This window comes from Ascaphus truei, chromosome 4 (assembly GCF_040206685.1).
Source record: "Ascaphus truei isolate aAscTru1 chromosome 4, aAscTru1.hap1, whole genome shotgun sequence".
NCBI lineage: Eukaryota > Metazoa > Chordata > Amphibia > Anura > Ascaphidae > Ascaphus > Ascaphus truei.
The window spans coordinates 359,135,194-359,162,894 of NC_134486.1; positions in this window are offsets into that span (position 1 = coordinate 359,135,194).

The window sequence follows — 27,701 nt, forward strand, 5'->3', positions numbered from 1 at the left end:
TTCATCCTGCCTGATGCTTGTGAACCCATTTAAATGTCCTCGTCTACCGTGACAGGCTTAAACATCTTTCTGAGTCCGATGTGCTTCATTCCATAACTAAAATCCAGAAAAACACTGGAATGGTCAAATCAGTTCCTCCAATTGAGACACTTCACTCAATCTCTGAATTTCCAGAGGGGAAGTAACCCAGGGACACACAATTTCATGAATGACACTATGTATGAATTAAAAAAATATATGAAGGGTAGGATGTCCTATATCATTATCCCAGAATCTATGGTATGAATGGGAAGACATTTCCTCAAATTCTTCCAAACTGGATTTGCACAAATATCAAGAAGAATGGGTACCAGATTCTTTTCAGGTGGTATTTATATTCAGCTTCATAAGATTTGTCCAAGAAGTTCCAGTGGAAGTTGGAGAGGATGTGGTTAATTGGGCACCATGTCCCATATTTAGTAGTCTTATCATAATGTAACGTGTATTCCCCCACCCAATCGCATATAGTGTGTGTGTGTGGGGGGAACCTAATGTTACCAGGTGTGGTGATTTACCTGTTAGGCTCACAGGGGGCCTAAGCCTCCGCCATGGGGAGCCTGGGGCACGTATAAATAATAGGAGTAATCTCGTACTCGGTGCAGCACCTCCATCTGCGATAGCTCCCGCCAGAGGGGGAGTGGTTCTTCGCAGGACAATATATATATATCACACACACAGCATGTAAACAATCAATAACTTTACGTACTTATTCATATATCAACAGGTGTCCCTCTCTAGAGGAGACACTACTGCGTCTCGCAGGATGCAACCCCTTTCCACCGGGTGATCCCACACCATGTCCAGTAACCCCACACAATATGTCTCTTCACGTGAGATAGATATGTGTGACTGCGCAGCCACTAGTCCCGTGTGAGTACTCTGTTGGTGCACTTTATAACGATACCAGCCCTGGGTCCAGCCACGGGTGCCGCTATACCCTAGGTTTGGATCCGCCGTGATGTCCTCCTATGGGTGGGGTGAATTCCGGCGTGGATAATATCACCGCAGCTCCGCACCGTCTGTACCTTGGCGGGGATCTGTCTGCCGCCGGCAGGCCGCAGTCACTGCTTGGCATCCGGGAAGATAGTCTTTACATATGTATATAGGGGTCTGAGCCCAGACCCAGGAATCCAGCTGCGCGCTACTGAGTGACTCCTTACTCAACCCAAACAGCTAAAGGGGCAGAAACACTAACCTAGGGCCTGTCCCTGAAGCAACCACAAGCTGGGGAAATGGTGATAATTATCTGGGGCCTAGGGGGGGTTAACGGCCTAGTGCAAGGAGCTACTGCTCCCCTGCACCCTACCTTACCCAGCTCCCTGCTCCAACTGCTGTTCTCTCAGCCCATGAAATGTATCAATATCCCTCTGTGCAGGGTAATCCTTCAGCCCTATTGACTCCCTGGCGTCACATGGGGTGCTGCTGAGGCTCATGGGACTTGTAGTCCCTTCCAAGAGCTTTCCCTGGTAGGCTAGCATTCGCGCGCTTATCACTGCGCATGCGCAACACTTTGGGGCCGCCGGCACTCACTGCGCATGCGCGAACTTGCGCAACATGGCTGCGCCCTGCACGGGAGCCCCCGGGGACCTCCGGAGCACCGGAGCACTCCCTTCTCGGCCCCCACCCTCCGGAATGGCCATCGGGTCTGCCTCTTGCCTCCGGCAGCACCCGCCATCGATCACGGCCACGGAGGTAATGGGGGTAGCAGGGCAACAAGGGGTGACCTGGCTACAATAACATTTCCAAAATATGGTTTCTGATTTTTGCTATTATTTTGGAACTGATCGGCATACAGTAGATATCCCTCATGATCCAATTGTAGTACTCTTAAATAAAACAAAAAGACGGGAGTTCCCAGACTCTCTCAATCACTTATTACACATATTCTCAAGCCCCCCTTAGGTTTACCATCACAAATCACTGGAAACAATTGGACCCACCCTCCTTTACTATGATATGCTATCAAATGTATGATATCATGTTGATGGAAAGATTCACTAGCATACTTGATGGAACTCCAGCTACATGTATAAACATTTGGTCCCCATGAGAGGATTTGAGATTCTCTCTGAAATGACCCATAACAATGCAAATAAAATGGAGGAATTACAGATTTTTAACCAATATACAAAGAAATGTTTAAGCATTCAAAAAAGCATGCACAAATGAAAATATGCAATAAATCACATTGCATATCAAAATTAAAATATTAGATAGCCACATTAAAAAAAAAAAAATTCTCATCTACCAAATGGTAATTTCCCAATCAGCAATCAAAACATTGAATTTTACAGTGTATACATGATGCATATTCTCTGTTATCAATAAAATATTCCAAACAAAATACAATTCAATCCAAACAAGTATACTATTTAAACCAAGCAAGTAAACAGAAATATATTACCATTCATTAATCAAATCCGAAATCAATTACAATCCAATACAAATCAATTACACAATAACCTATTTCAATCGTTAAACCAAACCATTCATAAAAAAAGGTACCATCAGACAAAATCTAACTACCAAAAATAATCCACTATTAAAAAGCAAGCACACCCTGAAATCAAGTACTGCAAAAAACACCAAAAATTACATCTATCTAAATTAAAAATTACATCACACACTCATTTGTAAGCATTGCAGCAAAATACATTTTAAAAACAGCAAAACAAGCATTTCCGAAACAATCATTTCTTACCCTATATGTATAAATATCGATCTAGACATACATATGTAGCCCTCTTACCCCCACCCTAAGTGAGATTGGGGTGGGTAGGTGTATCTGACTACTTATCAGTGTGGTGTGGTACCTGTTTGGCAACCAGGAGAGCTGAGCTTCCGCCACGGGGAACCTGGGGTATATACTTACACTTGGTGCAGCGCCTCCACTGATGAGGGATCCCAACGTGGTGGGAGTGTGCCCTCACCAGAACAACCATACAGTAAATACACACCGTGTGAATAAACAGTATTTACTGAGCATGAACTGTAACTTCAATGAAACTCTCTTTGCATAACATCAATACAGCATATGAATAACAGTGCATCATCCTGAATGCATACCATCCCCTCACCCACATGTCCATCATCACATCCCCCTTCTGTCCCTTGAGTGTCCACAACAATAAAGAAAGTGTGAGTGTGAGGGATAGCGCTTCCCTGTGTTGGGGCCCGGTGGAGCACTTATTCTACTACCTCCCTGATCACTGCTCCTGATCAGGAAAATCCTTGGACTCAGCAACACCGCACAGTGATCCCACGCCGTGCTGCGCTGCTCTCTGCAGGAATGGATGCACACGCTGACATCACAGGAAAGGAATCTCCAGCCGGAATGATCCTTTATCACAGTCTCTGCTACACGCTGTACTGACAGTCAGGCACTGTCAGGCAGCATTCCTCTTGCTCTCTGAGTATGGTGAAGGAGCCTCTGTCCTAAGGCCAACCCTATAGCATACAGTTTCCCTCTACAGTGTCTCCGGGGACTAACTGGGCCCTGGGGTTTACCTCTACCCTAGTCCCTACATGCAGAAGATCTCTTCCTGTAGATTCTGTCTGATCCCAGACTCTGGCAGCTCACCACGTGCAACTGGAACTGGTGATATCCACACTGAATACCTTAGAAAACAACCTCCCCTTCTTCCTATGAGGGGCCTCTCACTGACACAAACAAAGCTAACTGCTGTGGCTGCACTACAAAGCCACACTGTCTCTCCTAGTCAGAGCACGCAGCACTGCAGCTGTGTCACTGACTAGACTTACACACACCTAAGAGCAGGGTCCCTACCTAAGGGGCCTTCCCTAAGAACTTACCCACTAACCTAGTGGGGAGTGGGACCTACCTGGGGCCTGGGGGTAACCTGGCCTAGTGTAAGAGCCTTGCTCCTTAAACACTTCCTCCCCCTTCCTGCTCCCAGCTCCAACTGCCTAGCGTGGTCCCCGCAACATTATATCCTTCTTCCACGGGAGAAGCTGCAAACCCTATTTGCTGGCTGGCTGCACATGATGTGGGTGAAAGGGCAGTCCCCAGAGGCTGCTGGGAATTGTAGTCCATTCAGGACCTCTTTAGCATTGGGACCGCGTGCACTCTCTTTACTGCGCCTCTGCGAAGCTGTAATGGCCGCCGCTATGCTTAACTGCACCTGCGTGACCTCTAGAGAGCCTTCCTGCCTCTCTGCCTTATCAATGGTGAACCGGAGAGCCAAAGGGGACCTGTCTACACATACATACATACATACATACATACATACATACATACATACATACATACATACATACATACATACAGTGGCAAGAAATGATAATCCAAAAAATGTCAAAAAAAAAAACCTGTAAAAGTTAAAAAAAATATATACTTTCCTTTTGTTAACTTACTATTAGATGCCCACTCACCGAAATCCAGGGGAACCGGAAGCTCTCGAACCAATCCATGGGTAACCATAAAAAAATAAACCCTTACAATCCAACTGTGTCTTCTTTCTTCTATTTGTAATCCATTTCGTCAAAAGGGGTCGTCATCTGTGTTCTTCCATAACGGGGCCTGTATCTCCTGAAGTAGGCGGTCCCCTGACCTGAAACCAATGCGGTCCAGCTCCGGAGACCCCCTGCTCATGTAAACTATTATTAAAATTTATATTTTTAATGCATGATCGCCTGTAACAGCCTTGCATGGAGATGCAGAATCTCCATGCAAATGTTACATGCTGCTTTTTTTTTCTATCAGTTATCGTACATGAAGTTTCAGTGCACTAGCAGAGGGAAAAAACATTGAACGCACGATAAGCCAGTTTTTGGCATGTCCGACAGAAAATGGGCTCAAGACTTTAGTGAATCGCGCTTCCGGCTTCACTTTTTATCGGACGTGCAATTTTTTTTAGGCCAGCGCGAAAGCTCGGAGCTTAGTGCATAGTCCCCGAAGTCTTTCCATTCAATGTCATCCATAAATACTGATCTTACAGGAAGTCCAGTTGAGACGTCAAACTTGGCCCATTATTTTGTGAATGGAAGACCAAAAACTAGCCTTTACTGATCAAATGGTCTGCAGCACTTATCCACCATCCACCTCTACCTTGATATACTGCCCCACACCACCCCCCTCCCTTCTAAAGCTTCATATTGCTGAATCCAAGGTAACGAAATCCACTTGGGTGATCTGCGGAGCACTTGTGATAATAACTTGAGGATTGATTGTGTGAGCAAAACTACTACAACTCAGTCCTCATGGGGCCTTAATTGGTCACCATTTCTTCACTTCTTCACTTCCACGAGTAGCTCACCACACTTCCCTCCATGACGTCTCCGGAGAAGGTACCTCTTCGCTCCGATAGATGAAATAATTTTTAACTCCCGATTTTTATGGAAATTCTTCCCCTTCATCTAAGGCTCTCATAGCAAAGGTCTTCCCACCTTTAATCACCAGAAGACCAAATGGAAAGGTCCACCTATACCGGACTCCATTATCTCTCAGTGCTTTGGTTATAGGAAGCAGTTTGCGGCGCTTGTCCAGCATGGTTGAGGATAGGTCTTGGAAGAAGAGGAGTTTAATGCCTTCAAATTCGATGGTAGGAATTCCTGGTGATCTGACATAGAGCCTCTTTAATACGGAAATAGTAGAAACGCATTATCACATCACGAGGAGACTCCCCTGTCTGTGGCCTTGCTCGTAGTGCCCTATGACAGAGATCTAGCTGCAGCACGGACTCAGATTTATCTGGGAGCACTGTGGACAGCTATCTTGTGATGAAATCCTCCACATCCGTAATTGTTTCAGGAAAACCCCTTATCCTGACGTTGTTCCTCCGATCACGGTTTTCGGCAAATTTCTGCTTGTCTGCCATGCCTGCAAGTTGTGACCTAAGGTAGGCGTTTGTTTTTTCATTCTTCCGAACTACTTTTATTGTAGTATCCAACTTCTTCTCAAGCTCGTTAGTCCAGTCACCTATTAGATTAATGTGCTCTCATAAATCGTGCATTTCTGACTGAAATAACGATTTCAGATCCCCAAAAAGTTTCCTTAAATCACTCTTCAAGTCGCCTCTAGTGATTAAGTCCCTATCTCCACTCTCACTCCTCTCTCTCCTCGACTCCCTCTCTGACTTGAGGTCAGAGCCTTGGCTTTTCTGCTTGTGTCATCGCAGTGGAGGAAATATAATTCTTTAAATCCAGTGGAGTCTTTTTCTTTTGAGATCTTGTTGTCATACTTCGACAGGTTAAAGAGAATAGTCCAGGCACACGGTCTTATCACAAAGTAGAAAATTTAAACCAGCATAATTCCAACGTTTCGGGAAGCTCTCACCTTGACAAAGGCTGTCTGTGTGCAGCCGAAACATTGGATTTATGCTGGATTAAATTTTCTACTTTACGTGTGCCTGGACTATTCTCTTTACCCTGATACCACTTGGGGACCTGGTAGGATGACCCCCCTTGGTCTGTGGGCACCGGCAGGTGACATTATAGTGCTTCATTGATTGTGTGCCAGATCACCTCTTTCTATTGTCATCCTTGGACAACCAGGGGCTCTGTTCAGAACTTTGCTCATGAGTTTTACTGCTTTTAAGGCTTATTAATGCTGGGCATTGGCAGAGCTTTTAGGTTAAGCTTCCATATCCCCCGCTGCCGTGCATGCGCCTCCAGTTTAAACTTTTAAGAGAGACAGTGTTAAGGTCAATACTCTATTCTCTGCAGGTATGGGTTTTCCCCAGAGTGAGGTATTGCCTGGTGTGTGCAGTAATCAAAACTGTCCAGGCAGCTCCCCAGTATTGAACCCAGGTCATATCAGATTAAGCTTTTTATATATGCTATGCAATGACGGAAGGGCAAATGGATACTATCAGATAGTCCCAGCCTCTTTACCTGTCAGGGTCTATGGTGTTAAGTAGTCAAAATGAGGCGTGGTATATGTGGAGACATTGGCCCTAATGAGAGCTTCTCTGAACTATATGTCCCTCTCTCCAGCCAGCAGAACCTGTGTCTGCATCTGCTACTCCTCTGCAGCAACTAGGGGTTAGATGGTCTCCACCCCCCTCTCCCACTGTCCTGTCGCCTCTACTATGCAGCCTCCTTTTTATATCCATGGTGAAACACTCCCTCCTGCTTTCTAGGCCCTGGGGATCCACCTCACCTGCTTCAGCTGGTCCTTCTGTTCCTCACCCGATTCTGTCTGTGGCCTGTCACCTCTATGCTGCTCTGTCAGCCATATTTGATCACCTCTTCACTGGGGTGTAGGATGCAGTGGACCCCACAGTGGTGGTGCTGCTGCATTTCTGTCCCACCTCACTGTTGTTGACCACTGCACCGGAGAATCTCCAGTGCACCACCAGTAGGGAGGGAGGGGGAGACTCGGCTCCCATTCTTTGCTGTCCTCACGAGCTTCCGCTGGTCACATAGGGGCTCCATTTGGTCCCGGCGGCCATTTTGGATTTTGCCCGTGCTCGGGTGTTGATGCAGCCTGCCAGCTGCAGCGCGCCACACCAGTACCACAATTGAGTGCCCCGGCCCCCCACGGTGACAACCCCCAGAAGAGGTGATTCTCTGCCTCCAAGCTTGCACTACTGCAGCTGCCCCACAGGAATAAGGCTGCGCTTATAGTGCCGGAGACGGCGACGGCAATGTCAGGCTATGGTCACTGGAAAAATAAAATTGAGATGACTTCCAGCGATCACGACCAAGCCTTCGCACCGTCGTGCTTACTATAAGCACACACAGGGTACTATAAGCACACTCAACAAAGTATCCGGACGTTCCTCCTTCTCCGTGCATCCCAAAACTGGAACACCCTACCAGAGACTCTCATATCCACCACCAGCTTAAGTTCTTTCAAATCTAAGGCTGTCTCACACTTTAATCTAGTCTGTAACTGTTTCATACGCTCATAATATATATTTTCTTTAACTGTGCACGCAATGTTTTGTATATAATGTATATCTTGTTCATTTATGTAGCTATTTGTAACCATGTATTATTTTGTTTTACTCTGTGCCCAGGACATACTTGAAAACGAGAGGTAACTCTCAATGTATTACTTCCTGGTAAAATATTTTATAAATAAATAAATAAATAAATGTGACGATGGCAATGCATTTGTTTGGACGTAACATCACGTCGCTGTCGCCGTCACCGGGACTATAAGCACCGCCTAAGATGGCCGCTCTTTCACCTGCCTCATTCATGCCTCCCGCGCCTGCCCTGCTCTGGTTTAATTTTGCGATGTACATTAGCTGGAGGGGGGGGGGGGGGGGGATTTTCTTATAAGTAGCTTGTATTGCATTCTTTATTTGCTTTGTGGTGGGTGAAAAGTAGCAAATAGCTTGCACCCTTTAGCTAAAGGTAGGAAAGATTAGCAATACTGTAGCTTGCACCCTTTGGCTGCCGCCTTATGTAGGGCTAAGGTGAATTATGACATATATGGCAATACAACTGCTGGCTATAAGGCTAATAATTCCCAGCAGTGTGTTTCTTTGCTGAGCCTTTAATCCTTTGCAGTTTAAATGCTGGTTGGTCCTGCGCAGATAATACATATTTCTGACCATGCTTCAACAGCTTTGCATGCAACGAAACACAAAGAGAACCATTAAGTCAAAACCCAGCTGCACAACAAAATGGCAAAAAAGAATGGAAACACACAGTTTACTTCTTGTTAATACATTTTCCCTTCATTACACACTGTATTGTAGCACAGAAATGTTTATCTCTGAGAATAAAAACAAAATAGGTGTGCAGGCTTCAGGTCAGGCTTCTGACAAAACCAGAGAGAGGATGTAAGGCTAAAAGCTCTTTCCTATTATTCCTTTAGATTAAAGACATACTCTTGTAATTCAAATTACAATTTAGTTTATTGTTATTCAGAAAATATTGTAGTCATTATGCTGCTTACTACTGCTAGGTGTTTTATGATATGCATAACATTTTTTCATGTGAGTTCACTGCTACAGATGTATAGTAGCAGACTTTATTACAATTAGAATGAGTTTTATAGATATATAGTAGCATGAATCTGTGTTTCTGAAATTGTTATAGTTCCTCATGTTTGAATTATTCATAATAGGAGTAGCTGGCTCACTATTTACCAATATACTGTAAGAGAGAATGAGAGGCACCAGCATACAGTAAGTTCAGGGAGGTATTGTTTTTAACAGTGAAGGTATGCAGCATTTTTTCAGGAATAATTTTATAGTGTGTGATATATCAATAAGTGTGTATTTCTCTAGCAATTGAGTGATCCTTTTAAGGGATCATGGGCCTCATGCAGAGAGCATAGAATTTTCAAATTGGCGAATTTCATAAAAAGTAGCTTTTTTGGAGAGTTTTATTCTCCATATGCAGAAAAGTGCGAATTCTGCTATGTTTAACATGGATGCGTGTGGCGAGTTTGAATGGAACAGATGCGCGCTTCAGAAATGTAAAAAAAAAAAATCGCGGCTTTTTTTTCCCCTTTGCTATAGGCGGCGAGCGCCATCTTATTGCCAATATTTCCTGGCGCGGCTAAAATGAGAAAAACGCGCCATTTCCCTGGCGCGAACAGCCGCTACATGCCGTTCGTACCTCTCTGCATTCGGAGAGTTTTAAAAATGGCGAGATCGAGGTTCTCGCCAGCCGCGAGGCGAGATTTAGCAATAAAAAAAACAAAATGGCGCGTTTTTCGTAACTCGCCATTTTATGCCCGTTTCTGCGCGAAATTGTACAATAAATGGCGAATTTTGAAATAACGATGCTCTCTGCATGAGGCCCCATGTCCTCTTATTTAGGGGTTTATGCAATATACAATTAAAAATTTACATGTAATTGCAAAAAAAGCAGTAGCTCTGTGCCATCACTATTTTTGGAATAAGGTGCCAAATCAAACATAGGCGCTACAGCGTCACTAGCAGCTCATCTTAAAATATGTTAAGAGGTCTTAAATTAGAACCATTGACTATGTGTAATTCTTGCATTTGTATCAGTCTTATATCTGCTAAATAAATACATGTGAGGAAAATTTGTGTTTAATTGCATAAGCCCACACCGTTTAACTTGAGTTTTGGGTGACTGGGATCAGTCTAAAACAATTGAGCCGAGCAGAAGAAATCTCTGCAGCACTATGATGGAGGAAATAAGCTGCCAGCGTGCAGAGAGAAAAAGAAAGCTCAAATTTACCAGACAGGAAGTTAAAGTGCTTAGCATGCACATTCTTGAACATGAAGAGAAATTATTTGGAAAGGATCCATAATATCCAAAGGGGCAGATAAATGTACAATATGGAAAGCTTCCTGCAGAAAAGTGAATGTGATAGCTTCAATTCAGTCCACTGTGAAAAAGCTGAAAAGATATTACATGATGCAATAGACTGATAGAAAACTTGCATAATTCTCCAAACATGCTACAGGAACTATATGAGGCCCTCCCAGTTACTTCTAGTTCCCATCTTTGTAGAAGAGGTTAATGGAACTTCAAGGTAGGCAAAATCTAAGGAGTCGGATGCATAGGGGCTCATTCACTAAACTTCGATACGTGGCTGAATGCACGTTACATGCCCTTAAAGCGTGATATTGCCTGTTTTGCTATTCACTACGTATTGATAACAGGACAGTATCGCGCTCTAATGGATTTTTATAGAGCTTTAACACTCTGGAAAAAATTACCATATAACAAGCCAAAAAAAGACCAAAATCGCTTTTTTTTACCAGAAACTGCTATTCACTAAATTGTGATATGCATATCGTACTTTAACAATTTTGCAATATTTTGGTGCTTGCTAAAGGCTGGTGCTAAAGATATTGCAAGATACATAAAAGCATTTTCTTTTAGTTTTACTGCACAGGATTGATACCGGAGGCCGGAGGGGTTAACCCCTTTCCCCTGCTACCCACCTGGGAGACTTATCCACCCTCCCCAGGGCAACAACCTCCACCCTCCACCCCACTACCCATTGATTGGCACAGTGTTAAACTATGAACATGCTTTGACACTATGGCAATAAATGGGCAAGCTAAATAAAAACAATTAAATATACCCCAACCAACCCCAAAACCAAAACATTTTCATAGAAAGAACCACAAAACCAAAACAGTTTAATGAAAACAAGAACCACAAATCCAAAAGTTAAATAAAAACAAGAACCACTGCCGGAATCCCTACAATGTTTAAATCTCCTGGTTACGTGACGCAGACGATTTAAATGCACAAGAGATACTGGAACAAAAATACCGGGGCCTGCAACTCGGGAAGCAGGGAGTCCCCGAGGCTGAAATTAATGTGGTTCAGCTCAGGAGACCCCTGCCCCCGTATGCTATTAGTAAAAATAACATTAAAAACAACTTCATTACCTTAGCGGCTAGCCTCTATGGTAATTATTTATTTATTTTTTAATACTAGTGTGCGGGAGCAGGGGTATCCTGGGCTGAATAGCATTGATTTCAGCCTCGGGGACCCCCTGCTTCCCGAGTGACAGACCCCAGTATGGTGTGCGGTATCTCCTGCAGTACTTAAATCCCCTGGTCACGGACGCGGAGGATTTAAACATGGCGGGGATTCTGGCAACTCAGAAAGCAGAGAGTCCCGAGGCTGAAATCAATGTGGTTCAGCTCAGGAGACCCCCTGCTCCCGTGCACGAGTATTAAAATTAATATCTAAACTGCACGATTGCCTGTAAGAGCCGTACATGGAGACACAGCATCTCCGTGCAGCTCTTACAGGCTGAAGTTTAAACAGTTTCCAAGTGATAACACTTAGAAATAAAACAAAAAACAAACTAGTACGATCATGCATTTTTTTACCGAAAAAATTGTATTTTTTCTTAGTGAATACCATTTTAACACATATGTTTTAGCGCAATAAAACAATGCAAAGTTGCTCGGCAATGCACTGATTTTATCGATATTTAGTGAACAGGCCCCATAGATTCTGCTCCTGCTAATGAAGGTATGTGAAAGCTTTTGTAAACATTTTCTACATATACTACACTTTGAATATTCATTCGTCATGAGATTAGGGATGATAATAAATGGACAATGTCTCATTCTAGCTGCCTCCATCATGGCATTGTAAGGGCTTAACCTATTACTTTTAAGAGGACGGGGAAAGCACAACTTCCATCTTCAGTAATATCATCCAATAATATATAACAATATTCACAATATATACATATTTTATTGTTCATTTTTTGCAGAGGCAGTATTAATGGAATCTGAACCGGAAGTTTCAACTGCTCTGATGGATCAAGAAGACCTGCTGATCCAGAATCTGCAATCCAAGAAGAAGCATGTCAACAGTGGGTCAGCACAGAAACACAACCATTTCCAATACCACAACAGAAAGCTACAGAGGACATTCTAAATATTTCTAGTGCAACTACGTAGTCATCTACAGTACCTCCATTCCTTATCCCACTGTGTCGAATTTAAACCTGGTGGTAATTGAGATGTAGAAAAGATCATTGCCCCAGCAAAACAAAATCTTGATAAAAAAATATTCTAAACAAGAAATGGGCAATAAGCTCTTATATAGTTTAGGTAGCGTGGTGATCATGTTGGGGGATAACAATGCACAATTTATAGTTGACACTAGAAATATTATGGGCAGTTGTGTCAATCAACATATTAAATCAAAGAGTCATTAGAAATGCTTAGTAATATTCTTATGATATGAAGCCAATGCTATTAATTACAAATTTAGATTGTCCATTGAGTTCTTCCTTCACCAGCTCACCCTGCTCCTCATTATTCAAACAGCTAGAAAAGTTTATAAATATACAGATCTACTACGGTCATGCCTTGAAAGTGGCAGCAGGCTTAAGACGCTTTGGCAAAAGGGTTAAACTAAATGATCCTTTTTTCAAGAGAATATATAGGTATTGCACTGTGTATTTTTGTCACATTGGAAGTAGCTGTGGGCATCTTTGTCTGTTTTTTGTGGTTTTAGCTAGGAAAATTTGCCAGACAAATGTTCACTATTGCAGGAGAGACCAGAAAAATAATTGCACATTCCTTTTACTTTTTTTTCACCCAGTTTAGCATTTAGCAGCATTGCTGATTGTTTCATTTGAGATTACAGTGGTTCTTTCTATTATTGTGACCTGTTAGTAATTTGCTTAATTCTAATAGGGTCCTTTCCAAACAGCTAATTAGGATAACATTGAAGCATTTAGTTACTGGATTATTCTTCAAGAAGACATGCATATTCATTTTAGGTTGAGTAAACTGTTAGCATAGCAACATGGGATTGTTTTATCTCTGAATTTAAAGTGAAAACATTTTTCCTAATCAATTTACTTTTTAAACCCATTTCAGTTTGCAAACCTGTTTACACTTTCATTCTACTGTACCTTAAATGCAATCTTTTATTGCTAAGCTTTCAGCTAGTACAATTTACAATGAATTGTTGGTCTATGCTAGTAATCTAATTAGTGGGAGAAAGCTTGCTATTTTGGGTTTACCACACAGTACTGTTAAAAAAAAAAAAAAAAAGGCTTTTAACTGAACTGTTGACTGATGGACTATGGGAAACGTAATTACAGTACTGTAAGTGTCCTCTCATTTTATTATTTTACCTAATGATCACTCTTCTTCCCACAAGACACTTGTAACTAGAGATGGGAAAAACTTTCAAAATCAGTTTCGTGGAATTTCCCAAGTTTTCCATTCAAAATCCATTCGGCGGTGTAGAATACGTTGACGGATTGTGCCAGGTTCAATCCATACTGTATGAATTAATCAAAAACCGCCATTGGATACAATTCGCTGGGGGATTTTACCAATTCAATTCGCGAATTTCGCAATTCGCTGATGGATTTTAAGAATCCTATCCGCATGGGACTGCCAGGGACCCCCGCTGTGTTAATCCGATGGGCCATTAGTCTGTCTGCAGAAATGTCACAGAAATGTTGCAGCATTACTGGGGTATTGCCCCAGATTTTCCCAGGCAAGTGTTCGGATACTCGTGGCTGCATCAGTATATACTCCCAGAAACAAATCAGGAGAGGCTAATTAAATCTACACCTGTATGTATGTTAATTGGATATCCTAGAATTAGCCTATCAGATCTCATTAGACTTACAGAAAGTTTATACAATAGATTAAAATATTGCGAACAAACATATTGTATGTTAAAGTTATCAACATTATAAATCAATAAAAAACATATTGTATAGAAACAAATGGAGGAAGAAAAAACCTTTACATACTTAGGCTTGTATAGAGGGCAATATAAATGTAATACTATTACCTTAATTTGACGCTTGATTGTGATTTTGTGGGGATAAAATAATAACAAATAACGTCTAGGCAAATTACGATAAACTACATGTAGCTTAGTTTTAATTGCACCTGAGTGAAGACTGATCCCATAGGATTACCATACTTGTGAATAAGTTAAAATTAATATATATTATGTTAAAAATGCATACATAATATTGGATGGTATTTTATAAGAACTTCAAGTATTATTAGTTCATACTTCTAGAGAAAAAAAACAAGAAACAGAGATGCAATCAACCATTATCAATATAGATATCTTAACTGTATTCATTAATTAATCAATTCTAAATATAGAGTTTGATGAAATTTACTAATACACTTATTAATTGTAATATATAGCAAGAGATCAGACAAGGGTTAACACCCATATCTAAACAGCATTGACAATCTTACGGTCTGCATTTTACAGCATTCATGTGAAATTAATATCTGTGTATATTTGTATATAATCTAATTATTAATATTTATATATTTATTAATCTGTCCACGTGATTAATGTACACTGGCGACACACTTTATTCGAGCTCGGCTAATCCCACGAATTCGGGTATACTCGGGTGTATTGAGGTTTGTGACTGTTTTCTGCCCGAGTGCATTGAGTTATTTTCCAGGCAGGGATTGAAGCATTTTATTCCCGCTGGCTGCAATACTGCACAGTATATATATATTGTATATATTACAACATAATGTATCTAGTCATCTGAATTGATAACCATGTGATGGTGAATATGTAATTAATAACTTGATTATACCTGTGAAAGTGTTGTTTTTTTTGTGTGTACTCCAGCCAAAGAACCTCTCCAGAACAAAAGAATAGTGGGAACATGTCAAGCATATTCAAACCAGACCGTTATACCCAGTGGTTGACAAATCACCAAAAAATCTACTCGCCACACAAAAAAATCTACTCGCCACCTAGTACCAAACGTGTGCTGCTTGGGCCAATATTTACTCTCCCGGGGGTTAAATCCACTCGCCCGGGGCGAGCAAATGTATAGGTTTGTCGAACACTGGTTATACCACATCAATAGACAGGATGAGGAGATACAATTAAACAACGGTACTAATGTCTATACAATCATTTAGACCTACTGGCTTAGAGTATTCTAAGGTCCTCAGAATATTAATCAGGTCCTCTAACTCCCCATCCCCATAAGGTATTCTATGAAACCACCATAGAACACCAGACCCGCCCCCAACACTGCACCCCCCCCCCCCGCCCCAAACATGCAGACTCTCCCACAGTCCCATGTAGAGGTTAGTGTAGCTAGGGGCAAATCTGGTTACCATGGCCATTAAACAGACGACAGAGAAGCCCAATGCTACATCCAACATGACAAAAATACACAGTAAAATAGTTATATATTCTCTTGAAAAAAGGTCATTTAGTTTAACCCTTTGGCCAAAAAGCGTTGTAAGCTTGTGAGCCACGACAAGGCAGATACCCGTTCGCAAGTCCTAATACTACCAGATAAAATACTAATATACCTCTATTAGGATTAAAATTCTCGTTTACCTCTATTAGGAGGTATAATGATAGGACCCACTAACTTGGGAAGTGGGGAGGGGCGGGCTTAAAACCTGGGAAGGAGGAGCCACTAACCTCCAACAGCGGTAACAGCTGAGAATAGGTTAGCCCATGGCCATTCCACAGACCTGCAAATAATATCTGTATCAAAATTGTGCTCAAAATAAATGTGATTGTTGTCAAAATGAACTCCTTTTGTGTGGTGCATAAATTTGTATCTGTATCCAAAAAGTGCTCAACAGCCCCCAACCCTTGGTGTGATTGATACACGTATACAATGAGGTCACATCGCATGTGGCCCAAATGTATGTGGATTTCCAAGGAATCTTTGAGATGGAGTCGATGACGTGCAGCGTGACCCTTAAATACAGTATGATCTCAATTTGACTACAAAAGGTTGTAAAAAGTAGTCAACATATTCGGACAGGCTGGACATCATCGACTCCACCCCCGAGGCTATCGGTCTCCCAGGTGGTTGTTCAATGTTCTTGTGCTGTTTTGGAATGTGATAAAATACTGGCGTTCTAGGAAATTTATTGTAAAGAAAATGAAATTCAGATTTGTTAATCACACCTATAGACTGGGCCTCTAATAATAAGCCTTTAAACACCTTCTGATAACGCTACATCAGATCTTATTCTAAAATGACATAAGAAGAGCTGTCCCCCAGGAGGCGGTTGGCTTCCGCCAGATAATCCGACCTATCCTGAAGGACAATCCCTCCCCCTTTATCAGCTTGTCTAATGACCAATTGGTCCAATCTACTCAATTCTTTGAAGGCTAACACCTATAATGTTTAGAACTTTAACATATAACATGTTTGTTCACAATATTTTTATCAACTGTATAAACTTTCTGTAAGTCTAATGAGATCTGATAGGCTAATTCTAGGATATCCAGTTAACATACATACAGGTGTAGATTTAATTAGTATCTCCTGATTGGTTTCATATATACTATGTGCACACATAACCAGAACCCATCCCGTGATGAAATCAGTTTGTCTGAAGAAACGTGTAGAGTGATGTGCTGCTGAGAAGTGGTGTGGAAACTATTCTGAAACACTAAACAAGAGGATTCATATATTTAATTATTTCTCTCTGTCTTTTTTTTTTTTTTTAAACAAAGCAAAAGATTGCAGCGCCAATTGTTAAATGTAAGTTTAAAGATATATGACAATCAGTGATAGGGCAAAGTAAACGCCACTAATGATGGACTATGCCAAGTACAAACACCACTTAAAACAAACAAACAAACAAACAAGCAACATAAATGACAAGGAAAGGTAGGACTGGATAGGGAAAAGGACACAAAAGGAAAAAAGAGGGGTAGGTATGGAAAAAAGGCCAAATAATAAAACCTTGAAAATAACAATAAAAACACCGGAACTTCTGAGCAGCTATCCACAGGAACAGCCACCTTCCTCAATACTTCTAAAAAAACAATCGGGACATTCAAGAACAATTTTTTTTAGAAAATAATCAAGATTCATGTCCCGATTTATATCGAAACACAATTCAGTTGCTTTTTCGATCAAAGGGACATATTCTTCCAAATGATATCCCCATCACATTTAAACATGCTAACAATATTACAAATCTGTTAGCACCGAGCAAACAAGAAGCTTACACATGGGGAATCAACAAATATTGACGTTCGAGGCAATCATAAATGTGGGAGGAGGTGATGCCTCACGTGTATACATCTGGTCACCACTGATTCCCTTAGATCATTTGTTAATGGTTCTGTCTTTGAAGTTAAGGGATCTGTTGACTGTCTATCCTCTTTCATCATTTACATGGTGTCATTCTCGTGCGGCCTACAATATATGGGTCGCACAACCAATGCAATCAGTACAAGGTTCCTAGAACACAGACGTAATATCATCAATGGGAACCAAGTACACAGTCTGTCTAAACACTTCTCTTCTGTACATTCCAAGGATCCAGCTTCTCTCACCATTTTGGGTTTGGAACACATTCCTCCATCCTTATTAGGAGGGGATAGATTCAAGAGGCTCCGTCTTCGAGAGACCTTTTGGATCTATATGCTGGGTATTCTGTCTCCTGGGGTTTAATGAGTGCATAGAAACTAGCACATTTGTCTAGTTCTGTGTGTGTTGCCCGTCTTCAGCCTAGTCTGCATTCATTTACATTTTATACTGCGAATGAGTGTTTTCCTTGATAACCTTCACCAATAGCAATCATCTTTACTAAACATTACCGGTATCTACCAGTTATAATTATTGCATTTCAATCTTTATTCTGTTTGTTTCTGAGCTCCTGATTATCAGTCGTCTTTCATCCATCATTTTACTATGCGGTTGTTGGATGTATGCATATTAACATTTGATAATATTTAAGATAAAACATTTTTAAAATATTTTAAAATTACACATTTTTTTCCATTTATTATTATGTATACCCCTCACACATACACATACACATCATCTTAATTGTGTTCCTATTAGAAACATTGCATATTACTATATACCCCTATCACATGTGTATATATTTTATACATTTTATTACATTATATATTCACTTTATATTTATTATAAAATTATTCACATATTTAGATTTAGTAATATACTGTACACATATATTCACTTTATCAACCTAGTCACATAGTAATCCGCTTTAATAATCACATTAATATTTCAATTTTTCATTATTTAAACTACATCACTTAAGGATTTTTTTGTATTTGAAATCAATATTTAATTTTAAATATTTATTTTTAAAATTTGTATATTGTACATAGTACTACATAATTGTATTTTTTATCTGTTCTATGTCTACAGGTACCTTTTTGTCTGATCAGATTTATCTGTTCGGTACACAGGTTTCTCTTTGTGCATCTAACATTAGTTTATTATATATTCAAAAATGTTTTATTTTTATTTTTGTTAGCAATATTAATTTATTTACAATATGTGTTTATTCTCTCTCCCCCTTGTTCATTTATCATATGCCAGTTGTTTTATGTATTATATTATATGCATTATTGTATTTTGTGTTTATGTCTTTTATCAAAAAGCCAATTTAACTTTAGTCACTTTTTCCACTCATTATGGGTGGTGTGATGTTCAATTATTCAATTAATATGGACTATTTAAGGCATTAGCATTTCCTCATTCCATAACCTCGGAAGAAGTTGCCGTGACCTAAGCGACGAAACGCTTAAGGGTGTTTTTTTATTGGCTGCGCCAGGAGTCTATTGTACTGCGACTTGTCAATACGGAGGGGAGCTGTGGAACCTAGAGAGAGGCATCGCTGAGCCGGGGGACCGGTGTGTGGACACACACTATTGGAGGGACCCGGCAGTAGAACGGAAGGATACTACATGACTCAAGCCAAGAGATCTTGAGCCCCATACCCGAAAGACGCAAAACAGGAACTGATGCCTATGTCCAGTGTTCGACAAACCTATACATTTGCTCGCCCCGGGCGAGTGGATTTAACCCCCGGGCGAGTAAATATTGGCCCAAGCAGCACACGTTTGGTACTAGGTGTCGAGTAGATTTTTTTGTGTGGCGAGTAGATTTTTTGGTGATTTGTCAACCACTGCCTATGTCCAATGCACAAATGTTACTGAATTGTTGTAAGTGACCTGATTTTAGCTCGTGACATTAAAACCTTGCATTTTTTACACTATGGAGCACGTGCTGTGTGTATATATATATATATATAGTGCAGAATAAATGAGTTCTTCCGTATTAGGTGATACCTTTTTTATTGGACTAACAATTTATGTCATAGGACAAGCCTTCGAGAGTTATCCTCTCTTCTTCAGGTCTACACCTGAAGAAGAGAGGATAACTCTCGAAAGCTTGTCCTATGACATAAATTGTTAGTCCAATAAAAAAGGTATCACCTAATACTGAATAACTCATTTATTCTGCACTATCGCAACTGGACTAACACGGCTATTTTCTGCTTTATATATATATATAAAGCAGAAAATAGCCGTGTTAGTCCAGTAAGAAGAGAGGATAACTCTCGAAAGCTTGTCCTATGACATAAATTGTTATATATATATATTAAAAAAAGGGACAGTGCATGCTCCATAGTGTAAAAAATATATATACATTCTGTGGTTGTTTACACCTTTTCTATCTTTTTTTTTTTTTACTGTCGTCCAATTCTTAGTTATATATCTTTTTGGTGTTTCCTAAAGTATGTACACTAACCCGAAGAAGGTCATATTGTATAGGATGAACATTTTACTGTTTTAGGAGTATAATGCAATCATCAACACTTTTTTGTATTGACCAACTTTATATACATGCAGAAGTGTAGTTATTTTGATAATGTTTTTTTTTTTTGCTCTCATCATTTCACTTTTTATTTATATTAATAAACCACCAGGCTGCAGTTGTGGCAGCAGTCATACATAATGATGTATGTGAATAAATATGTCTTTGGGCCCTCGCTCCTATCAAAAAGGAATACGTGTACTGTAGTTAAGACATTCTAATTTCAAGCCATGCACTCTGCAAACACAGTTACATACTGTAGTTGTTATTTTTGTAGCTTGCAAAGCTGTAAGGGCAGGCTTGTTTGGGCCCCACAAAATTGTTGGGAAAAAAACTGTTACATGATGTCGTTTGCTAGTTGGCAGAAATGACAATGATGATTGCAATACTGGTGGGGGACAGATGCCACTCGCAACTCAATGGCTTAGCTAATTTTCTATCAGTCATCCTTTGATAAGTTAACTAATTTCTCTCTCACTAGACCATGAAGGCAGCGATGGCAGTGGTCAGTCACAAAATAAATCATGAGTATATTCTTGTGCCCCATTTCCCACTCCTGTGTCACAGATTAAACAATTAGAACACATACACACGTATTGAGCCAGGCACTGTGCCAACCTAGATGTTATGTTTGTGGCTGGCTAAACTTTTTGAGTGCAAGCTGTTCGGACCCACAAAATCGTTGAAAAGAATCATATTTACATTGCCACTGGCAATGGATTTAAATGTTGATTCATTGTAATTTAAGTGAGCCGTTCCACACTAGCATGGGAGAGATTAGTCCAGTGGTCACTTATGATTGCACCAGCTGCATTAAACACTTTCCAATGATAACACACTTGCCGATGAGCAACTCAATTACTCCACTCACTCATACAAGAGCATGCCATATTTCCATTTTAGCACACCAGTTTTCAATAGCATCAGAGTAAAGAAGCAAGAATGAAGTATCAGTAATATACAGTTGCACCATGTGCATAGCACTATTTAAATTTGTAGTGGTTGCTTCTTCAGATCTCTGTCATGGGTGCAGTAATATTTGCTCACTTTCTTCAAGGGCTTCCAAAACTATCAGCTGCTGTTGTCATATCGGTTTGCATATCAGGCCGCTTGCAATACTATTACCACTGCCAGTTGCCTAATGTCTGGTTTGCACACTTATCACCTCGAGCATCCACACATTATCATCACTGCTGTTAATCATCACTCCTACAGCAAGATCATCAAAATCCTCATGAGCAAGTTGTGAATGTCAGCCATTCTTTCCACCTTCATCTATAGAAGACTGTGTTGCATGAGTGCTACTTAGGCAACTCTTTTGAATGTTTTTTTGCTTCCCTTGAGGCGGACCCTGAGTATCTAATGCTCTCAGCTACTCTGCTAGACCCTGCTAGACAACATCTATTGGGTTTACAAGTGTGGGTGGGCTTAAGGGGAGACCTAACATTTGGTTATTGTAGTCATGGTGGTCACAGATGATGATGATTACGATGAGGATGTATGCCGTAGAACTGACAAACTGTGTAACAATGAGAGTTAAGTGTGAAGAGTGTCTGATGTATGTGGTGCTGTTGTTTTGTAACATTTAAATATTGAACATGTAGGCATGCTTCAAAAATTTGTATTTACTGTACTTGTTGATGCATTGTCACAATCTTTTACAATGATCACGGTATCATCAGTTTCTTCACTTCCATTATTTCTGTGACCACTCTCCAATTCTTAATCAGTCTCTTACATCACCACAAACATAGTCGTCATCTTCCCCAGTCACAATAAGTCAAATTTAAATAAATAAATCTGCGTCAAGTCCACCCCCTTCTTTTCACAGTCATCATACAGTATTATTCTGACTTTCCCTTTTTACTTGCCTTACTTAACAGCTCTTCAAAATATTATGCTATCAATGTCAGAATGTATTCAGTGTTTATTAATGTTAATGATGAAAGTGATAACAATGATTTGCTTTTTTTCAGGTGATTTAGGGGCCACTGTGGTAGCATTTCCTTAGAACTGACAATTTAATGCTCAATCTGCTCAATGTCTTTACTAGGCTGACTCCCCAGTTTAAATCTCTTTAGACATTGATCCATCACTGTCAAGGCCGGAGAGGACCATAGAAAATGGTATTGAGGTAGGGAAGTGTTCAGAATAACTCAAACAAATCTACATGCAAATATATCTTTGATTCTACAAATGAATTATTTAATGGATTACAAAATGCTATGGCAGAAAAAAAATAAACCCCGTTGACTGCACTGTGCTGTAGATATTAAGTATATTTATAGTTTGTTTTATCACCCGCACTCTGGGTTTTGAGAAATAAAGCTGTATTATCAAAGCATGGCACAGTACATCCAACGTTTTGGTCCCTGGAACGGGACCTTCCTCAAGGTGGTGCAGTTTGAGACTTGCACCTACAAATATCCATTGCTCTTGGAGTGCTGACTGACTTTCTTTACCATATATATATTTTATGTTATGAGGGGGTGAAAAAGGCAACAGAAAACCTCCACCGTTAGCATATAGCCAATAAAGCATATCACTTGTGAGCACATTCACATGTCTTAGACAGGTCTGCAACCCTGCCTTTCAACCATTATCACCTTGCATACAGTGCTCCCACTGCAGCAAGGGATTCTGGGAAATTACATGCAAATGAGCACACAATGTGTCACCTTTTGCCTGGAATATCCATTCACATGGAGCCCATTTAAGCTGATGTATCGCCATTCACACAGCTTTTAAACACAACATGGGACTAGCTAAGCAAGTACAAACCACTCACAGACATCTCACACTGATGATACCCATCAAGGTTGAAACATGTCTGTGAGTGGTTTGTACTTGCTTTGCTAGTACCACACTTTCTGACATTTTCACTAGTCCATGGGACAATAATTACATATATTCAGTGTAGGTACCTGTAAAATTTGGTTATGCCTTGACGTGGCTTGCAGGCTTATAACGCTTTGGCCAAAGGGTTTAAAAAAATAACCCTTATTCATGAGATCAGTATTTTATTTTAGCCTAATTGGTAGGAGCGCAGGAATCATTCTTTTTGTTTTTGTATATGTAAGGCCTATCTTTTTACCAGCAGCAAACTTCTATAGGGAGAGCACTGTAATATGTACAGTCTACCTCAAAATTGTCTGTTAAGTTCACCTTGGCGCAAACACAAAAAAATCTGTTAATAGCATAGAAATAAATTTCAAGTGTATCAACCAAAAATGTACTTTGATGCAGCACAGGTTTTTTGTATTATTTTCACAGTATAGCTATTATAAATAATTTTACACTAATAATGTATATATACTAGCACTAGTTATAAAAAGATCACACATTAGTTTTAATTGTAACACTCAGGCATTCAATATGATGCAATGCGTTCAAATGAATTTCAAATGAATAATATGCATAGAACATTATATACAGTATGCAGCCTTCATAATCACAATGAACATTTGATTAAGGTTTGTACTACTGTACTTTTTAGCACTTACATGTTTACCAACAAGTACAGTTAAATATGATCTCAATTCATAGGCCCTATACTAAGTAATCAGTAATATGGCTGTAAAACTGTGGGTAAAAATACCACCAGATTTGTCAAAGCAAAGAACCAATGTTATCAGTTAGATTTTTATACTGGTACACTATGATACATAGGTGCAGAGTTCCCTCTGTGTATGTGCTATAATTAGATAGACAGACAGACAGAAGCCTCTGTAGATAATTAATTAAAGGACACATTTAAATTGCTTTCAAAAGGCATAAATCTGATGCCGTTTTTATTTGACTTGCTTTTGCCCCAGTTTTGCAGTTGGGAGATTTTAGAAATTAACCCCCTAAGTGTCAATAGAAAATCAGTATCAAGGTACAAGTGATGCAAATCTGGGGCAAAAAGTTGTTATAAATGTATTAAAGAAACAAATCACATTGATTTCCAATCAGAGTTTTCCTAGGTACTGTACATTTTCAATCGTTTTCTTTTAGCTCAAAAATTAACCACTTTCACCTTAATACTATATCGGTGGTTTATGTACAGTATTAAAGTATAAATAGTGCAATTCAGATGTTTAAAATAAAAAATGTATTGATGTCAATGGGAATTTGTTGTTTTTTTACACAGGGCGCAGACCTTTTCCTCAGAATTATACCACTTTTGTCTGGAATATTTTTTGACCAAGTGCCTTGTCCAATATTGTTATTTTTCAATTCTTCAATATTCAACAACACTTTATTCAACCCACACATTTCAGCTTTGTTTAAATGTCTTCATACTAGCAGGAAAGTTTTAATGAGCATTTGCAAATTCACAGGGGAAAAAAACATATATATCAAATGAACCTGAGATTTTATTTGAGCTACAGCTGGATACAAATTTAAATATGTCATAAAAACATCATTGACAAGATTTATATATTGAGAATGCTGACAAATTACTGTTTATAGGGCACAGCAATGATTAGCAATACACCAGTAAAATATAATTGGCATATTCAGTAGATAAATGACTAATTTTCAGAAACATATATGTCACGGGCCATTAAGTTTATACATAACCATGAAGTTCCTGGCAAGTGTTTTCTCATAGGAATGGAACTGAATATCAACTCATCCTTTTCTGGTATTTCATATTATGTGATTTTTGTTTTCTGAACAAGGATGTTTTAAAAAAATCTACAGTATTCTCAAAGTTTTTGAATATCTTTAAAAAAAACACACACTTATTAGGCTACTGTACTGTACATTCCCTTAAGATCAAGAAATGAAAAAATGTGCATGTTGTTTAACACAACTTTATGTTATCCATAGCCATATTGCCAGTGGTAACGCAGAGATCACAGGCTTTTTATCACGGATATTATTCTGCAATTGTTTAAATGTGATAAATGCAAATAAATATGCAAACCAGTACTTAAAGGCTAATTACTTATTCACATGGTGTTCATTAAAGTCTGATACCCGACAATATCGGGCAACCACCATTTTGTATTATTTGTCTTGCCTACATATATATGCCCCTTATATGCATAGGCAAAATATTCAAAAACAACCCAGAAGAAGAAATCCAAGTATATTACCCCTTAGCAGTCCAACTGGCCAGCTAACCATGGCTAGGTAGCCCATGCGTGCTACCAAGGGATTAATATACACATGTAGCACAGGTGATTGCCCCTGCTGACATTTTATTGTGGAGTATTCTGCGTCATTACTGCCATTAAATCCTACGAATACTCTGATATTCAGTGTTATAACACAGTAGAGGGGGCAGAGGACTGCATAGGATGTCACCCCCATAAGGGGCATTGATCACCTTCTTACCCCTTAATACTGTAGCTAACCAGATAAGAAGGCTAGTCAAATAAAGGGTATAATGATAAGCAACAAGTAGATAGGGCCTTTGATCATCAGGGAATAATTCCTTAGAGCTTTGCACAGAAAATCACCTAGAGCAGTGGTTCCCAACCTCCAACAAGTCAAGTTTTAATGATATCCCTACTTAATCACAGGTGGCTCAGTCAACATGACTGAGCCACTGATTAAGGGGACCTATTCTTCTGAATGGGACTCCTAGCAGAGTTAATACTTTGGTGGTGCAACCACAGCGGTCATCTGACAACATGAGATAGTGGAACCGAAGAGATATAGATATATATATGTAACCATGCTGTAAAATGGACTACAGTCATCTCTCCTGCTGACAGTAAGGCCTGGTAAGTTATGGGCATGCCAGCAGTAATTATGGAGGTTTGCCCTCACACCCTGGTGAGGTGCCCTATGTATGGATGGGAGTGGCCACATACTCTGAATCCATAATTAGTGATGTCAGAGTTGAGCCTGCCCCCAGAGTATATATAAGGCACAGCACTGCTCAAAAGTTAGGTTATGAAAGGAGTTCAGTTGGTTGGTTGTAGTAGTTGGAGTAAAGAGCAAGTCTAGAGTACAGACTTGAGAGAATGCAGCTCATAAGACTGTGACCAGGGACCTGGCACAGGGAAACTCTCTCTAAGGGGACATAGGGAATCCACCAATTTGGGAAAAGACACCTTTCAAAGGGAAGTGCAGTGAGCATGAGCGGCTGAGTACGACCGCTGTGAGGGGCAGCTGGCCCACCTCACTGCAATAAAGATGATCTTGTTAAATCATACCCTCGTGTGTAAGTGTGGAGTGATTACACAGAGGAGTGCACCACAGAGGAGTTCCTCACCAGGACCATCCACAAGCGGACGCTGGGATCCTGATGAGGTGGAGGCGCTGCACTGGATCTAGGTAGGACTCAAGTACACTACCTCAGCTGCCTGTCTGGGTTGGCAATCCCCACACAACATCATGCGGGAGACTCAGGAGTCCTGTTGCCAACAGGTGCACCACCAGACACTACACTGTAATGGGGACTGGTTAGACCACAGGGGCCAATGTGAGATTGGGTGGGTCAGGCTAGGCCAGAAAATCCGTTACATATATATGTATATATCCGGTATAAGGAGGATTTGAAGATCTCCATGTCCTGTATACACAGCGTGTGAGGCACCAAATATACATCAGAAGCTCTGCAGGATCCCTGCTGCAAGTGTTGGGGTTTGAGATTATATCTCATAAATGCTGTTGTTCTAGCTCTATTTGTGAGTGCGCATTTTATAATATTTTTCAGTCCTACATAGATTGTTAAACTTTAATACAGTAGGAGTGCGCCTGTTTTCTTTGTTTCTTCCAAGGCACTGTATCTTAAAGGGATTGGTGATCCCTAAATTCAGGCTGCAAAGACTGAAGGACAGTGTACTTGGACTGGATTTTCATTTGTATTGTATTATTATTTTTAGTATCTACAGTAAGGCCCCGCTTCTCGACGCTCCAGTTTTCGTCGATCCACTGATATGGCGGTGCCGAGAAGGGGGCCGCCAAGTCCGTGCATGCTTCACATGGATCCTCTGCCATCCTTGTACTATTTTCTGCTGTAGTTCTGATTTTCTCTGTTCAAATATAGTTCTATTAAGTAAATTCCGATACGTGACTTATAGACAGTTTTGAGCAGTTGTTGAGTGAGATTGCATGTGTACCGTAGCTATTAAGAGAGCTCTGATAACATGCCAAACTCGCTTGAAAACTGATTCTCATTCGGTAGCACTCTCCCAATGTCAAACCGAGTGGCACTGCAGCTCCAACAATGCTCAAACTTGCATTGTTTGAAAAATCAAGTTATTTAGGTAGGTCCGATATGCACATTGTGGTTGCAACTCACAGATCACATCTCACCTGATGGGTGGCGAGATGGGATCCATGATGCACATATGAAGGAGAAAAATGTTTTCTTACTACATTGGATTGAAGCCGGGGGTCTCCGAAGCACACCCGCATAAAGTTGTGTGGGGCAATAGGAATAATGCGGTAACATTCAGCCACAGATTAGAAAGCTCAGCCACAGTCTTAAGAAAGGTCAACCACAGAATTAGTGTGGCAAGTGAGTTAATGGAAGAACATGTAGTATGGGGCACTTTCCTTCAGGAAACAGGAGATAATTATGGCAGGATGAATGTTAAACAAATATAGAGCTTTAGTTATAACAAATGAATCACGGTCACACAGTTTTGGGGTGTAATTCAGAAAGAAAGGTGATTACATTTGTAACATGGCTGCAAACTTT